The sequence below is a fragment of the Sciurus vulgaris genome (genome assembly GCF_902686455.1).
Source record: "Sciurus vulgaris genome assembly, chromosome: 6".
Classification (NCBI taxonomy): Eukaryota; Metazoa; Chordata; class Mammalia; order Rodentia; family Sciuridae; genus Sciurus; species Sciurus vulgaris.
Genome location: NC_136466.1, coordinates 106,913,349 through 106,932,657, shown reverse-complemented (window position 1 = coordinate 106,932,657; position 19,309 = coordinate 106,913,349). Strand labels below are relative to the sequence as shown.

The window sequence follows — 19,309 nt, the reverse complement described above, 5'->3', positions numbered from 1 at the left end:
AGTGGGCAAAGGGACTTGCATAGACATTTCTTCCCAAAATGGTGGCTGCCGGGGCTGAGGGAATGGGAAATGGGGAGCTGATGTTGAATGGGTGCCAAGTTTTAGTTGTGCAAGATAAATGCACTCCAGAGATGGGTAGTAGGACAGTGTGCCTCGTTAACAACACAGCATTGTGCACTTAAAAATCTGTTAAGAGAGTCGATTGTGTTAAATGTTCTCACACTAATTTTTAAAAAGAAGAGATGAAACAATAAAGATCAGAAGTTAATAAACAGAAGACAGACAATAGAGAGGAAGAGCAAAGCTTTAAGATGACTCCAAAAATACTAATAGACAAATCTCTTAAAATGCCACTCATAAAAAATAGAAAGAAGAAAAAAATCCAGAAATCATTAATATACAATATTATAAAAAAGAGGAGACTATAGAGATAGTATTAGCATGAACCGTGGAAACTGCTATATTTGTAAAATAAATAAAGATCAAATATTGGCAATGTCTTATGGCTTAATCTATCAAAGTTATCTTAAAAAAATGGATGTTAATAAATTTGAAAACCTGGATAAAAGTATAAATTCTTAGGACTTGGGCTCTAGAAAAAACAGAATACCTTAATAATTCTATAATTAAAGGTAATTGAATCAGTAGTTTAGATTATTACCACAAAGAAAAACATCAAGGTCAGAAGATTTTTTGTGCTTTATTCCAATCAACATTCAAAAAAAATTACTGCCAGGAAAGGTACAGAGAGAACACCCTTCAAGTTATCTTATGAAATTAGAATAACCTTGACCCAAACTGACAAGGACAGTGTAAGAAATCATAATTCCCAGATGCTCTTATATGTAAACATGAATGCAAAAATAATAGACAAAATCTTAATAGATTTGATTCATGAACATACAAATTTAATGTCTCCAAAATGTGAATAAGTTTAATATAACAAAATTAATAAATAAAATGAAAAAACCCAGATGATCATATCAAAAGCAGAAAAATTTTGAAAAAAATCACAAACCTATTCATGATTTTTAAAATTCTATAAACTAGGACCAGGAGGGGTTGTATTACTCTGACAAAGAGTATTTAAAACTCTACTATGAGCATTATACTTCATGGCAAAACTTAGAAAGCTTTCTCTCTCAGACTGGAATGGAGGTGAGGATGTCTGACATTGCCACTTTTTCATAATACTGAATAGGAATGTATAATGAGATGATAAAAATGAAGTAAAAGGCATAGGGTTGGAAAGGAAAACACAAATTATCACTGTTCACAGTTAATTTTTTTATGGATATATAAACCCAACAAGATTTATTTCAGTCATTATACATAAATATTCAAAAGCTCTTAAAAAATCTGACCTGGGGGTACAGCTCAGTGGGAGGGCATATATGAGGCCCTGGGTTGATTCCCAGCAGCCTGCTCAATAAAAGAATTTGACCAGATTAATATTTAGAAAGTAGATTTACATTTTAATTCCACTGGACATGTCCTATAAAATTTGTGAGGTTTCACACTTTTCCAGAATATTATGGTCAAATCTTTTGAGAAAGGTGTAAATATTTATCCTTACAGGTTGCAGGATTGGAGAAATATCCTGGTGTACACTGGAGAGAAAGAAGGGAGTCTGGATGCACCCAAATCTTTAACAGACCTGGGTATGAAGCAGGCTCCAGTGTTGAAGGTGGAGGTGCTGAGGCGCTGGATCTGAAAGGGGCTGTTTGGAACTCAGTCTGTCTGCATGTTGAATATCAAAATCAGCATAGACCGTCTAATCACTAGAATTAACAGGCTACCAATTGGAAGCCATGTCTGATTTCTAAGCTGTACCAGAATTTTTAAAAGTAAGCAAATAAGTAAGTTGTTAGTTGGAAATGAGAGGGTTTGGCATCACCATAATCCTGGGGAGATAAAACTGATATGTATGTAAATGGGTGCTCCTGTGTGGCTACGGTCTGAGTGTGTCCCTCAGGGGTTTGTGTGCTGAATGCTTGGTCTTCAGTGAGATGATGCTGGGAGGTGGAAGAACCATTAAGAGATGGGGTTTAATGCAAGGTAGTTAGATCGCTGAGAGTGCTGCTTTCAGAACGAATTGATACCCTTCTTGTGGAATCCCAGGAAATTCCCCCAGGAGACTGTTGTAAAAGAGCAAGCTAGGCCCCTCTCCGCTCAGTGGCTCCCTGGCTCACCAGGGATCTCTCCCATTCATACGTACTTTGGTGATGAGGCCATCTACCATGTGACACAGCCAAGGGGTTTCTCACCACAGCTGAGTAGATGTTGGTGCCATGCTCTTGAACCTCCAAAACTGTGAGCTAAATTAACCTCCTCTTTGTACAAATTACTTAGTCCTAGGAATTATCCAATAGCAACAGAAATTGGATTAATATAGTGGGTTATGAACAAGTAGCCACATGGTGTTGTACAGAAGAGCAATTGCCGGGAGTGATCCAAGATGGTGGACTAGAGGGTGACTGCATCTCCTGTCGCTCCAGAACCCAGGATTCAAGAAGGGGAGGCATTGAGAGACTCTGACTAACATAGAGCCACGGGGTGAGTCTCGCCCACTGGGTGAAGCTCGTCCTGAGCGGCAGGCCCAGACAGGGGCGGCTTCTCAGAGCAGGGCAGGGCAGCTAGAGTCTTCCCCAGGCAGCCCTGCTCCTTCCATGGCCAGCTTCTCAGAGCAGGCTGCCCAGTGAGAGCGTTTCTGCAAAGAGCCAGCTCCAAGCCCTGGAACCAGTAGCAGGCTAGGGGCAGCTTTCTTTGGAAGCACTGCATTATCAAGTTCCTCCACTTTAGGCTACTGAAGGCTGGGAGGTGATATACTGGAAATCTACAGGGACAGTATAAGCCAATAGAGGAAATCTGCAATAGCTCAGAGTCCCACTGATATCTGACCAATATGAGAAAACAAGGGAAGAAAATGTCCAAACAAACCTAGATACTAAAACCCAATGAGAGCACAGCAGAAGAAATGTCAGAAAGGGAGTTCAGAATATACATAATTAAAACAATCAGGGAAGCAAATAAGGAGATGAAAGAGCAAATGCAGGCATTGAAGGAGGAGATGAAGAGCAAATGCACGCATTAAATGATCGCACTGATCAACAGTTAAAAGAGCAAATACGGGAAGCAAGAGATCATTTCAATAAAGCGTTAGAGATACTGAAAAAAAACCAAACAGAAATCCTTGAAATGAAGGAAACAATAAACCAAGTTAAAAACTCCATAGAAAGCATAACCAATAGGATAGAACACCTGGAAGACAGAACCTCAGACATTGAAGACAAAATATTTAACCTTGAAAACAAAGTTGAACAAACAGAGAAGAAGGTAAGAAATCATGAACAGAATCTACAAGAATTATGGGATATCATGAAAAGGCCAAATTTAAGAATTATTGGGATTGAGGAAGGCAAAGAGAAACAAACCAAAGGAATGAACAATCTATTCAATGAAATAATATCAGAAAATTACCCAAATCTGAAGAATGAAATGGAAAACCAAGTACAAGAGGCTTATAGTACTCCAAATATACAAAATTACAACAGACCCACACCAAGGCACATTATTATGAAAATACCTAACATACAAAATAAAGACAGAATTTTAAAGGCTGCAAGAGAAAAGAATCAAATTACATTCAGGGGGAAAACAATAAGAATACCAGCGATTTTTCAATCCAGACCCTAAAAGCGAGAAGGATCTGGAACAACATTTACCAAGCCCTGAAAGAAAATGGATGCCAACCAAGAATCTTATACCCAGCAAAACTTACTTTCAGATTTGATGATGAAATAAGATCCTTCCATGATAAACAAAAGCTAAAGGAATTTACAAAAAGAAAGCCGTCATTACAGAACATTCTCAGCAAAATATTCCATGAGGAAGAGATGAAAAACAACGATGCAAATCAGCAACAGGAGGAACTAGTCTAAAGAAATAGCCAAAGAAAGGAGAAACCAAATCATGTCAAAAAACAAAAATGAGTCAAATGACTGGGAATACAAATCATATCACAATAACCCTGAATGTTAATGGCCTGAACTCATCAATCAAAAGACATAGACTGGCAGATTGGATTAAAAAGAAAAATCCACAATATGCTGCCTGCAAGGGACTCATCTCATAGAAAGAGATACCCATAGACGAAAGGTGAAAGGATGGGAAAAAACATACGATGCACATGGACACAGCAAAAAAGCTGGAGTATCCATCCTCATTTCAGATAATGTGGACTTCAAGCCAAAACTAGTCAGAAGGGATAAAGAAGGACATTACATACTGCTTAAGGGAAGCATAAATCAGCAAGACATAACAATCATAAATATCTATGCCCCGAACATTGGCTCATCCATGTACGTCAAACAAATCCTTCTTAATTCCAGAAATCAAATAGACCACAACACAATAATACTAGGCGATTTTAACACACCTCTCTCACCACTGGATAGATCCTCCAAACAAAAATTGAATAAAGAAACCATAGATCTCAATAACACAATCAACAATTTAGACTTAACAGACATATATAGAATATACCATCCAACAAAGAACGAATACACTTTCTTCTCAGCAGCACATAGATTCTTCTCTAAAATAGACCATATTTTATGCCACAAAGCTACTGTTAGCAAATACAAGAAGATAGAGATACTACCTTGTATTCTATCAGATCATAATGGATTGAAATTAGAAATAAATGACAGAATAAAAAACAGAAACTTCTCCAATACCTGGAGATTAAATAATATGCTATTATATGATGAATGGATAACAGAAGACATCAGGAGGGAAATAAAAAAATTCTTAGAAGTAAACGAGAACAAAGATACATTATATCAAAATCTCTGGGACACTATGAAAGCAGTACTTAGAGGAAGATTTATTTCATGGGGCGCATTCAACAAAAGAAGTAGAAATCAACAAATAAACGACTTAATACTACAGCTCAAAGCCCTAGAAAAAGAAGAGCAGACCAACACCAAAAGTAGTAGAAGACAGCAAATAGTTAATTCAGAGCCGAAATCAACGAAATTGAAACAAAAGAAACAATTGGAAAAATTAACAAAATAAATAGTTGGTTCTTTGAAAAAATAAACAAAATTGATAAATCCTTAGCCACACTAACAAAGAGAAAGAGGGAGAAAACTCAAATTACTAAAATTCGGAATGAACAAGGATATATCACAACAGACACGAGTGAAATACAAAACATAATTAGAAGCTATTTTGAAAATCTATATTCCAACAAAACAGAAAACCTCGAAGACATCAACAAGTTTCTAGAGACATATGAATTATTAAACTGAATGAGGAGGATATACACAACTTAAATAAATCAATTTCAAGCAATAAAATAGAAGAAGTCATCAAAAGCCTACCAACAAAGAAAAGTCCGGGACCAGATGGGTTCTCAGCCGAGTTCTACAAAACCTTTAAAGAAGAGCTCATTCCAATACTTCTCAAAGTATTCCATAAAATAGAAGAGGAGGGAACCCTCCCAAACTCATTCTATGAAGCCAATATCACCCTGATACCTAAACCAGACAGAGATACATCGAGGAAAGAAAATTTCAGACCAATATCCTTAATGAACATCAACGCAAAAATTCTCAACAAAATTTTAGCAAATCACATACAAAAATATACTAAAAAGATAGTGCACCACGATCAAGTGGGTTTTATCCCAGGGATGCAAGGTTGGTTCAACATCCAGAAATCAATAAATGTCATTCACCATATCAACAGACTAAAAGTTAAGAATCACATGATTATTTCAATAGATGCAGAAAAAGCATTTGATAAAATAGAGCATCCCTTCATGCTCAAAACACTAGAGAAAATTGGGGTAGTGGGAACATTCCTTAACATTGTTTAGGCCATCTACGCTAAGCCCATGGCCAATATCATTCTAAATGATAAAAAACTGAAAGCATTCCCCCTAAAAACTGGAACAAGACAGGGATGCCCTCTTTCACCACTTCTATTCAATATCGTTCTTGAGACTCTAGCCAGAGCAATTAGACAAACCAAAGAAATTAAAGGGATACGAATTGGAAAAGAAGAACTCAAACTCTTCCTGTTCGCTGATGACATCATTATATATTTAGAGGAACCAGGAAATTCTACCAGAAAACTTTTAGAACTCATAAGTGAATTCAATAAAGTAGCAGGTTACAAGATCAATGCTCATAAATCCAATACATTTTTATACATAAGTGATGAATCTTCAGAAAGAGAAGAAAGGAAACTACCCCATTCACAATAGCATTGAAAAAAATAAAATACTTGGGAATTGATCTCACAAAAGAGGTGAAAGACCTCTACAATGAGAACTACAGAACATTAAAGAAAGAAATTAAAGAAAACCTTAGAAGATGGAAAGATCTCCCATGTTCTTGGATAGGAAGAATTAATATTGTCAAAATGGCCATACTACCAAAGTGCTATACAGATTCAGTGCAATTCCAATTAAAATCCCAATGGTGTACCTTACAGAAATAGAGCAAGCAATTATGAAATTCATCTGGAAGAATAAGAAACCCAGAATAGCTAAAGCAATCCTCAGTAGAAAGAGTGAAGCAGGAGGTGTCGCAATACCAGATCTTCAACTGTACTACAAAGCAATGGTAACAAAAATGGCATGGTATTGGTACCAAAATAGACAGGTAGATCAATGGTACAGAATAGAGGACAAGGACACAAACCCAAATAAATACAATTTTCTCATACTAGACAAAGGGGCCAAAAATATGCAATGGAGAAAAGATAGCCTCTTCAACAAATGGTGCTGGGAAAATTGGAAAACCATATGCAACAGAATGAAATTAAACCCCTATCTCTCACCCTGCACAAAGCTCAACTCAAAATGGATCAAGGACCTCGCAATCAGACCAGAGACCCTGCATCTTATAGAAGAAAAAGTAGGTCCAAATCTTCAACTTGTTGGCTTAGGATCAGACTTCCTTAACAGGACTCCCATAGCACAAGAAATAAAAGCAAGAATCAATAACTGGGATAGATTCAAACTAAAAAGCTTTCTCTCAGCAAAGGAAACTATCAGTAATGTGAAAAGAGATCCTACAGAATGGGAGAATATCTTTGCCACTCATACTTCAGATACAGCGCTAATTTCCAGAATCTATAAAGAACTCAAAAAACTCTACAACAAGAATACAAATAATCCAATCAACAAATGGGCTAAGGAAATGAACAGACACTTCACAGAAGAAGATGTACAAGCAATCAACAAACATATGGAAAAATGTTCAACATCTCTAGTAATAAGAGAAATGCAAATCAAAACTACCCTAAGATTCCATCTCACCCCAATTAGAATGGCGATTATCAAGAACACAAGCAACAATAGGTGTTGGTGAGGATGTGGGGAAAAGGGTACACGCATACATTGCTGATGGGGTTGCAAATTAGTGCAGCCACTCTGGAAAGCAGTATGGAGATTCCTCAGAAAGCTTGGAATGGACCCACCATTTGACCCAGCTATCCCACTCCTTGGCCTATACCCAAAGGACTTAAAATCTGCATACTACAGAGATACAGCCACATCAATGTTCATTGCTGCTCAATTCACCATAGCCAGACTGTGGAACCAACCTAGATGTCCTTCAATTGATGAATGGATAAAGAAACTGTGGCATATATATACAATGGAATATTACTCCGCCATAAAGAATGATAAAATTATGGCATTTGCAGGCAAATGGATGAAATTGGAGGATATCATGCTAAGTGAGATAAGCCAATCTCAAAAAACCAAAGGACGAATGATCTCGCTGATAAGCGGATGATGACATATAATGGGGGGTGGGAGGGGTTAGCATTAGGGTTAGGGTTAGGTTTAGGGTTAGGGTTAAGGAGGGTGGCAAGAATGGAGGAAGGAAGGACTGTATAGAGGGAAAAGAGTGTGGGAGGGGTGGGGGGGGGGAAAAAAAACCAGAATGAATCAAACAACATTACTCTATGTAAATTTATGATTACACAAATGGTATGCCTTGACTTCATGGAAAAGCAGAGAAACAACATGTATCCCATTTGTTTACAATAAAAAAAAAAAAAAAAAAAAAAAAAAAAGAAGAGCAATTGCCAAGGCTACCAGCCCTTGGTTAAATGACCTAACTCTCAGAGGCAGGGCCAGTCTAGGCCCTTCAGGTTGGCTTGTTATTCGCCCTTTTTACCCTGATTTCTCCAAACTTAAAACTGGCACAGTGAGATCTGTCATTTCTGTATAGCCAAGGCCTGTGATGAGGATCCATTCGTGTTTTCAAAGTGCTGCGGGTTCGGTTCAGTTTATTTACTCTCTTGGGATGACAGGCAGTCGGCCAGAGTGCAGTGTTGACGTGAAGGTCTGATGTACGATACTCAGATGGTTGTGAACTGGCCAGATGGGCTACAAGGCTGTGGGACTGTCCTTGGCACCAAAAAGGCCACAGTTCCCGTCAAGTGTTAGGGTTCCCTGAAGCCAAGGTCGCAGACTGGGAGTCTCCAAAAATTAAAAAAGGAGAAAAGTTATCTGTGTTTGGGTTCTGTGATTGAGGGCAGGTAGTGACCATAGCAAGGAAAAACTTATGGGTGCAGAGGACAAATATTGGCAGTCAGAGAAGATAAAATTTTCCAAACATCTTGACAAGCTGTAATATGAGCTCTTGTTTGATAAGGAGAAAGAATCCCAATTGAGAAATCAGGGTCTGAGGTCTGAAAGTCAAGGAGAAACCTGTCACACACTGGCCTTTGACCAGGACAGTGGGCAGAAGGAATTACTGCCCACAGCAAGAGCAGCAGCTTTTCAGGCAGCATGTTCTAACCAGGGTCCTTGGATCTTGCTTTCAAAAGTGCATCTTGATGGTTTTATTTCTGATTATGGAAGTGCTGTGTGCTCATCACCAAAATTTAAAACTGAGAAATTCATAAAGCAAGAAGTGCAGTCTCCCTGGCCCTCCCCAGCCCCAATAGCTAGAATGTAATCACTGCTTGTGACAGATGGACATATTTACAGGAGCTTACTGTAACTGTCCCCAAGATATAGAAAAAGAAACTGATGACTAGAAGAACTTATCCACAGGGCCTCAAGAAATAAGCCAAAGCTGGTGTTCTAATCCAGTTTTGGTTTTGTTTGTTTGATAGTTTAGATTTTTTTGTTTTTTTGTTTTGTTTTGCCTTTTTAATTAATTTTTAAAATTTTATTTGTTCTACTTAGCTGTAACATGACAGTAGAATGTATTCATACATTTTGATACCCCCAAATTATGTTTCATGAGATGACACTGCCTGTTCCCAGCCACTGCTCTCCCCACTTCCAATGTGATCAGTACAAGGCACAAGCAGGATTCTCAGGACCAGCTTTAGGAATAGAAGCTGCCATCCACAGAGTCAAATGACACCTGAAACCAGCAAGGCTGGTGTTACTACTAGACCAGTTTGTCTAGTCTCATTTACACATAGCATGCCCCATTGAGAAGAAAGGATTATCACTAAGGTCTGGTGCCTTTCTCCCAACAATCAAGTATAGGACATAAAGCAAAGAGACCCCTAGAATCAGTAGAATTTGACAAATGTGATAGGCCTGGACCTGGAAAGCCTCAGTTCCTTCTTCGACATTTAACAGCAATGGGGGACCTGGTGCCTCAGTTTTTTCATCTGAGTTAGAGGAGGGGTGGACAAGCTGACTGCCCAGGCGCCTGCAGCCTCTGATAGTCTGTGCAGTGAGCAACAATGTGTAGCTGGTGACCTTGAGCATCCCACCTCTTTGTGTTCTGTCAATATCTAATTTCAGGTTGGAACATAAATAGTTGCCTCTGAGTTGCTACTTCACAAATATGCCCAGAAAGAAGTGAAAGTGATGTGAAAATAATGTATGATACTATCATTACTCTTGCTAGGTTTATTCTATTCACATGAGTTGATAACTTCAGATGAGCTAATAATTATTCATGTGTTAGCCTGCATTCTTTCAGTAGGTATGATTCTCTTCAATAAAAGGCACTGAGAGAGCTGGATGAAGTCTGGCCCCTTGGCACTCACGGCTCTGGCTGGGGAAACAATGAATCTGGGTAACTGCAGTGTGAGGTAACAGGCGCACAGTGTCCCTGCAGGCTCCAGAGAAACTCAGGGACTGAAGTTTGGAAGAATCAGGGAAGACTTCCTGGAGTAGGGGTGTCAACTGGGTCCCAAAGAAGAGGCAGAGAAACAAAGGGAGAGGAGGGTAAGAGAAGGAGGAAGGGGAGGGTAACTGAAGGGTGGTTTTGGCTGAATGTCTGAGGTTGTAGGAGGCAGGCTGGGAGTCTGCACTTGACTCTGGGCAGCTGGGAATCCTGACGGCCTTCAGGCAGGGAGGGCCGAGGCAGTGGTGATACCTCCTCCAGACCAGCTTCTAACAAAACCTAAACTCTCGTTGATCTGTGGAACACACAGCCGCGCCTGGCACATCACGGCCATCAGCATTTTGGGATAAATAATCTCAGAAAAAGCAGCATAACTCTGGGAAACGGACGTGAATGTTGCTCTGAAGAGGAAGCTTTTGAACCTGGATGAGTCTCGGCTCTTGAGTAGATTTGGCAAGTGTACCGCAGAAAATGTGTGAGAGAGGACAGGGAGGGAGACCGCTCTTTCACCCTATAATCATGAGCAGAAATAACTTCCCATTTCAACCGTTAACGAGAAGAGGACTTTAGATGAGGTAGTAACAAAGCTGTACAGAATCCCTTTGAAGACAGATCCTTTGGTGGTGCAGTAAGTGCTAACTCCGTCAGTGTCTTTCATCTGTAGACAAGCTTCTCCCAGCAGATCTGGGTGTCTTACATGCGTTAAGTATGAACACACATTTACACAACTGGATTGCGAGAGTGTTCTGGTGAGCACAGACCTCCACCATCCATCTCTAGAATTCTTTTCATCACCTCCTCTGATTTCCAAGGTGAGTTGTGGTCTCAGATGGGGCTGGATCATTACCTGGGAATGCATCGCATTTGCCACTGGAGCGCCCTGGAGCCCAAGCAGAGCTGAATCCAGGCCTCCTGGGTCAGAGCTGCTCCCCACACTTTAGATGTTTCCAAGCTTTCCCACAAGTCAGCTTGAATGGTGCTGTTCCATCCCCGGGACTCTCCCTGGTAACTTCTATTGTCCACCCTGTCCTGCTGGAGAAAGACACTGAGTCTAGGTCGGCCTATTAAAAAGAGATATTTTAAAGGTAAAGGTATCTATGGTTTGATTGTGGTTTGTCCCTCGAGGTCTCATGTGTTGGAGGCCTTGTCCTCACTGTGGTGTTGAGGTGGTGGGATCATTAAGAGGTGGGCCTTGTTCGGAGCTGGTTAGGTCAGTGAGAACACTGAACTGAGAAGGAATTGCTATAGTTTTCCTGGAACCCTGAATTAGTTCCCTCAGGAAGAGTCATCATTAAGAGCGAGCCCTCCCCATCACCCCTCTTAGTTTCCCGTCTTGCCATATGATCTTTTCCACATGTGGTCTTACTGCATCCATCACGAGGTCCTTACCAAATGCTGAACAGATGGGAGCACCTGGTATTGGAATTTTTACTTCAAGAATTGTGAGCTAAATAAATCTCTTTTCTTTATAAAGTACCCAGTCTCAGGAATTTTGTTAGAGCCACAGAAAATGGACTCATCCAGAGAAGAAAACATAATTTTGAAGATTTTTTCTTGGAAGGGAATAGAAAAAGTACTGTTTGAACCAAAACTAAAATACTTTCAAGGCTACCTGAGAACAAAGCTTACAAAGATCAACAGAAATCTCCCTCAAAGGATACAGGAAAGCAATTACAGCCCACACACCTGACACAGGCTGAGGGGCTGGCAGAAGATAAAAGCAGAGCCAGATGTGGGGCTCTGAGAGGGCCAGTGACCAGTGAAACAAAAAAAAAACAAACAAACAAAAAAAAAGGACCTTTCTAAGCAGGCAGGAACAGACCTGAAGGTAGAGGGAGCCACCAGAAGAGGCTGTGTCTAGACCCAGAGGGAAGTCACGTTGAGCCCAACAGAGACCACAGGCAGGGGCTTTCTAAATCGCTATTAGCCTATCAAGGAGCTCTGGGGGAAAAAGAATGAAATGGGCAGGAAAAATGCCTTGCCACCTTTCTGGTTATTTTCAGTGCAGGGAGTGGTAAGGATAGTCATGTATAAATAAATGAATATTTTCAAACATCTGTATATGATCATGTTAATTACAAATGACTTGGGTCTTTAAAGTTACTTTTATTTAGGCACAACATGTAGGATGTAGAATCAGGGTTTGAGAGGAGAAGGGAAACTGCCATCTGGGGGCACTTTTAGATTCCAGAAAGGCTATGAAAGGATAAAACAGTGGCTTTTACCAGTTAGTCTGTTCATTACTCATAAACAAGCATTTACTGAGAATTTAAGATGATCTGGGCTCCGTGCTACACACTGGTTATATGGCAGTAATGCAAAGACTCAGACCTTACCCTTCTTGTTTTAAATCTTTTACTTTGTGGTAAAATACAAATGACAAAATTCACCACTTTAAGTATTTTTAATGGTACAATCAGTGGCATTAAATGCATTCTCACTGATGATCTGCCATCACCACTATCTGTCTCTAGAATTCTTTTCATCTATCAAAACTAAAACTCTATACCCATTAAAAAAATAATTCCCCATTCCCTCTCCCCTCAGCCACTGGCAACCATTATGAATCCGACTACTCTAGGTATCTCATATTAGTTCAATCACATAGTATCTGTCCTTTTGTGACTGGCTTATTTCACTTAGCATGCTGTCCTTAAGATTTATCCATGTTGCAGCATGTACTAAGATTTCCTTCCTTTTTAAAACAGAGTAATATTCCAGCATAGTTTGCCACATTTTCTTATCTGTTCTTTTTCTCCTTCCCTCCTGCCCTTCCTTCCTTTTCTTTCATGTAGCAAGGTATTGAACCCAGGGCCTCATACCTGCTAGGTAAGCACTGTACCACTGAGCTACATCCTGCCCCCATCCATTCATTTTCAAAGGACACTTGGGTTACTTCTACCTTTTGGCTCTCATAAATGATGCTACTGTGAGCATGGGTGTAAAATTATCTGTTCAAGCTCCTGCTCTCAATTCTTTTGACTATACCCAGAAGAATTGCTTGACCCTATTATAATTCTATTTGTAACTTTTTGAGAAACCACAATACTGTTTTCCACAGTGGCTATTCCATTTTTCATTCCCACCAACATGCACATGGGTTCCAGTTTCTTCACACTATCATTGTGTTATCTTTTTGTTGCAGCAACCAAAATACCCAACAAAAATAACTTGAAAAAGGAAAAGTTTATTTTGGGCTCACAGTATCAGAAGTTCAGTCCAGGGTTGGCCAACTCCATTACTCTGGGCCTGAGGTGAGACAGAACATCATGGCAGAAGGGCATGGTAGAGGAAGCTTCTTAGCTCATGCCTTTGGCTAAAGGCAGGAGTGTGGAGAGGCCAGGGACAAGATACAATCCCTAAAGGCATACCCCTAGTGACCTACTTCCTCCAGCCATGCCCCATCTGCCTATAGTTACCACAGCCGTACATTCAAATTATTAATCCATCAAATGATTCAATCCACTGATGAGGTTACGGCTTGCATGATTTCTTAAAAACCCAACCTCTAAGCTTTTCTGTACCACTGGGGATCATGCTTCAAAACATGAACGTTTTCAGGAAATACTAAGGTCCAAACCATAAAAGTCATCAACATCAACACCTCCCCATCACTGCCATGGTGGTCATCTTAATGGTTGTGATCTATGCATCTTTCAGACTTGTGCTCCATTGCAGAACTGTGAATGTTCTGGTCTATGAAACATCCTGTGGTTTCTATTGCATGTGTGTTTGTGTATTACACCAATCTTCTGTTCCAGTCTTTGGGTATTTTTTACTCAAGTCACAACCTACCAAGGGTATGTGACCATGAAAAAGAATCCTAACTCCCTCAGCCAAGAAAGACCCTGGGTATGCCCTATACTCTGAATAAGAGGGGTGGGGTGGAGTAGATGCTGGAATCCAAGAAACCAGTCTCTGAGAGAAGTTGGTACCAGGTAGACACAGGCTTCCCTGGGAAACATCCAATGCCTAGTCACAAGACCATGACTGGAGGAGACCTGGGCCCATAATCTTCATGAAGATCCATTAAAGGGAGAGCAAAATCCAGGTGTGGTGGTGCACACCCATAATCCCAGACTCAGAAGGCTGAGACCGGAGGATCTCAAGTTTGAGGCCAGTCTCAGCAACTTAGCAAAGCCCTAAGAAACTTACCAAGACACTCTCTCAACATTAAAAATAATTAAAAAAAAAAAAAGGACTAGGCATGTAGCTCAGTGGTAAAGTGCCTCTGGGTTCAATCCCAAGTACCAAAACAAAAAAGAAAAAAGAAAAATACAAAGGGGGACCCAGGAGATTGCAAAGTGGATCAATGGGTTAATGTTTGAGAATGGGGATCAGAAAGGTGGGCAGGATGTAACAATAACAAAATCATGTAATAATTCAAATTATTCTAGTGCTTATCATGTTTCTAACATTTCCTCTTGTATTCACCTATTTATGACTACATCTTTGGCAACTCGATACTTACTAATGAGTGCATCCTTTCTAGTCAGGTGTCAAAGGACAGAAACTGAGCAATCATATTTTTCTGCTTTGAGGTTCTGTTTATATAGAGACCCACCGAGCATTGAACCGGGAAGGGCCCTTAGAGCTCACTTAATGCAATCTTCACAGAACATGAAACTGAGGAAAAGGGGTTTGGGCAGGTGGAGGTGAAACACCACCCTCTTCTCCCATATATTTGCACAATCAGTCTGGGAAGTGATGGGGAGAGAAAACACACAATTGTTTCTTTGATGAAACTGACTCAGATGTTACTTCTTCATTTACACCTGAGACTGGCTGTTTTCTGATTTCACTCCACCAAAGCTTCCAGAACATATTCATAGAAAGTAGTTTATAAATCCAATTCCCAGACATGGTTGTCCAATAAGAACATATTTTCTTATGGTTGGATTTAATCCCCCCCCATAAATAATTGCAAAGAAAGTTGGCTTTAGCATCATCCTAAGAAGCAGCAGCCCCAAAGATAACTCTCTTTTTATTTCTACTTCTGCATCACAGTAGACAGAAGTGAATATAAAAGCAGGGCAGAAAAGGCCCACAGTATGGAGGAAGAGGCTACCACTTTGTTCCCAAAGGCACAGACTACATAGGACATCCTGTTTGTGTGAACCAACAGGGAGTACAGTTCTATGTTGATGCAAGGGCCTTGCAATGTCCCTCACTGCAAAGCAGTAATCAAAACAGGGGTCCCAAGCTGGTGGGGAAGGCTTCAGAGTGGTGGATGAAGCAGGTCAGAAAGCATCCCTGAATTATGGCAACAATAACAGGCCTGATCAAGGCCACCAAATAATATGTAGGAAACTGAATCTAAGAACAGTAACTAATATCCTTAGAGTCCATGGGTGGCAAGATTAAGACAGTTCTCTATTCTGATTCCCATGCCCTTACTAACTTTTACACAGCAGGAAACTTCTGCCTGTGCTAATATTTTTCTAGGAGTACTTTAGGGAAGGCAGCAAAAGTTATAGCAGGCTACACTAAGGACCCTGCTGTAAGCAGTGCCAGGTGGCCACACGGGAACACAGCTCTCAAGCTGCCACATCTAACACCAAACCAAAACACAGCCAGGTGAGTGTGGAGACTCGTGGCTTTTTATCTGCAGGTGGAACTTAGCCGGTGAAGAGAGTTTTCAGCCTTTATACTGTGAGGGGCACATTCCGCACTTCCCCTGGCCTTAGGTCCTACTGGGTACATTAAATTACTCAGAAGTTTTAGAAACCATTCCTGTCTTCCCACTATTTTCCTCTGATTTTTTGATGTGTCTGGAATGTATTTTCTGTCTTAGGTGTGAGGGGCAGAGAAAGTTTAAGACTCACTGATGAGGCCACACAGTAACTAATCATAGGTCTGTGATCCTTTTGTACAGTTGATCAACCATTTCTTAGCACCTTCAAGAACAGTCCTTCTAATCAAAGATCTAAGCTACAAACTATGCAACTCCTAGAAGAAAATGTAGAGTCAATACTCCAACATAAAGGCACAGGCAGTGACTTTCTCAATAGGACCCCGAAAGCTCAGGAAATAACACCAAGAGTTAGTAAATAGGGTGGCATCAAATTAAAGTTTCCGCACAGCAAACAATCAGGAATGTGAAGACAGAACCTACAGAAGGAGAGAAAACCTTTGCTAGCCAATATTCTGACAGAAGATTAACATATAGAATATATAAAGAACTCAAAACACTGTACACCAAAAAAGCAAATAACCCAATTAATACATGGCAAATGAATTAAACAGACACTTATTAATCAAAGAAATACAAATGGCCAACAAATACATGAAAAAATGTCCAACATCATCAGCAATTAGGGGAACACAAGTCAAAACTACACTAAGATTTGATCACATACCAGTCAGAATGGTAGTCACCAGGAATACAAATAATAATAAATGCTGGAGAAGATGTGGAGAAAAAGGAACACTTTTCCACTGTTGGCATGGTAAATTAGTACTACAGAAACCAGTATGAAGGTTCCTCAAAAGACTAGGCCTGGAATTACCCTCTGTCCCAGTCATACCACTCCTTGGCATTTAACCTAAAGAATTAAAGTCATCATACTATAACGATGCATGTACACCCATGTTCATAGCAGCACAATTCACAGTAGCCAAACTATGGAACCAGCCTAGGTGTCTGTCAATGGATGAATGCATGAAGAAGATCTGGCATACATACACAATGCAGCTTTATTCAGTCATAAAGAAAAATGAAATTATGTCATTTGCAGGAAAATGGATGAAACGTGAGACCATTATGTTAAGCAAAATAAGTCAAACTTGGAAGGTCAAGGGTCATATGTGTTCTCTTAAATGTGGAAGCTAGAGAGGGAAAAGGAAAAGAGAGGTGGAGGAGGGGATCTCATGAAAATCAAAAGGAGATCAGTAGAAGAAAGGAACCAAGGGGTGGGAGGTGGGTGGGGAGGGGTGCTGGGGAGTGATATTGGCCTAATTACGTTGTTATAGTGTGTGCATGCATAAAAATGCAACAAAATTCCATCATTATAAACAACTATAATGTACCAATAAAAAAATGTGGGGAAAAAATGAACAGTTCTTTTAGACCAATAGCAATATACTGCAAGTCACATATGTCATTTGAGTTTTCTATTAGCCACATTTAAAAAGGAAAAAGAAACAGATAAATTAAAATATTTATTGATAGCTCAACTCATAATAGCTAAACTATGGAACCAACCTAGGTGCCCCTCAACAGATGAATGGATTTTTTAAAATGTGGTATATATACACAATGGACTATTACTCAGACTTAAAGAATAATGAAATTATGGCATTTACCAGTAAATGTATGGAGCTGGAGAATATCATGCTAAGCGAAATATGTCAATCCCAACAAAACAAAGGCCAAATGTTTTCTGGGATATGCAGATGCTAACTTACAATAAGGAGGTGGGGCTAGGAAAGAATTAAAGTACTTTGGATTAGGCAAAAGGGAGTGAAGGGAGGGGAGGGAGTATGGGAGCAGGAAGGATAGTAGAATGAATAGGACATTATTACCCTATGTGCCTGTGTGACTACATGACCAGTGTGAGTCTACTTCATGTACAACCAGAAAAAGGAGAAGTCATATTCCATTTACGTATGATGTGTCAAAATGCATTCTACTGCCATGTATAACTAATGAGAACGAATTAAAAAAATTTATTGCTAGGCCAAAAGATGAAACATCATGTTAATAATACGTTTAACCTAATATAGCCAAAGCATTGACATTTAGACACTATATATCAAGTACCTAAGTATATTACAAGTAATATATATCAAGTATAGTACATGCATATTAAGTCTTCAAAGTCTGATGTGTATTTATGGTTATAACCCATCTCAATCCATAATTGCCCACATTTCAAGTGCTTAATTGCCACAATGGCCAGTGGCTAGTGTCCTAGACAGCACAAATCTAGACTGTTCTTACCATCCTCAGGGCTCCAACGGTACTCTTGCCTGTCCCAGTAACATAACTTTACTCCAACAGAAACAGAAATTTTGGGGGATGGAGCTAAACCTTAGTGGTGGCAGAGTGCTTGCTTAGCATCGGCAATGCCAAGGTTCCCTCTCCAGCACAAGAGAGAGACAGAGACAGAGAGAGACAGAGAGAGAGAGACAGAGAGAGAAGTTGCTGTCTCTGGGCCTTTCCTTTCCAGGTTAATGCATCTACTTTGGTCTTTACTGATCCCAACTCTCTTCAAATTGTCCAGTCAATTATCAAGTAATCGTCACTAAATGCCTACCAAGTGCTGGGGATTTTTGTAAACTGATAAGGATAAAAAGATAAGGAAGTCACAGGCTCTGACTTCCAGGAGCTCTGAGCTTAATGGGAAGTGCACAAACATAAAAATGTGTGGATGCTCTTCAGAGACACATACAAAGGGACACAGAGAGGAACTCACAGAGGGGGACGTTGGGCTGGGCTTTGAGAAACTGGAGAGGCAGGAAAAGGTGTTTCAAGCTGGGAAAAGCTTATTCAAGACAGAGGTATGATGCTCTGCACACTTGGGAATGGCAGGCACTGTCTAGCTCAGGAAGAACAAGACAAGGAGTGCCCAGAGTGCAGCTGGCCAGCTCAGCTGGGCCCTGAGTCTCAATGACACAGTTAGAATTGCTGTGGGGCAGCTCGGAGCAGAAATCTCTGAACAGGGCAATCTTGTGGCACCTTTTTGCACAGACTGGAGAGAGCACAGTGAGGACTGTGCAGAGAGGAACTCACAGAGGGGGACGTTGGACTAACTGAACTAAGGACGACAGTGTTTCTAGAAAGGGGGGATGTGAGCACCCACGTGAACACAGGGAATGTGAGGGTGCTGCTTTCTGAAAATAGTCTCGAGACGAGCATCACAATGACATCTGGGCGAAGGGCCCAATTATTAAGGCCTTCCCGGAACAAACTCACTATACTAGGGGCATTAGGGCCACTAGCATGGTATTCATACAGGACCATTACAATCTGTTGCCATCCAAAAGCACTAAATGTCCCTTACCTGTAAGGTTAATAAGGCTCCTTAAAGATTAATTTAGGCGGCAGACAGATTTGAGCTGAATTACTTCCAGGATTGCTAGGAAAATCACACCTGTCATATTCAGCCAGGGTGGACAGCACCTGGCCAACCTGATCAGACAAGGTGGTGGCTCACACCACCCTGGGCCCTGTGGTGGCCTAT

At 40.3% G+C, this 19,309-nt stretch overlaps 1 protein-coding gene across 1 annotated transcript in view; it reads right to left on the bottom strand.

Annotated features, from left to right (window-relative positions):
• ARSB (arylsulfatase B) overlaps window positions 1–19,309 on the bottom strand; it is a 215,212-nt gene that overhangs the window by 62,046 nt on the left and 133,857 nt on the right. The gene's annotated exons all lie outside the window — the stretch shown is intronic.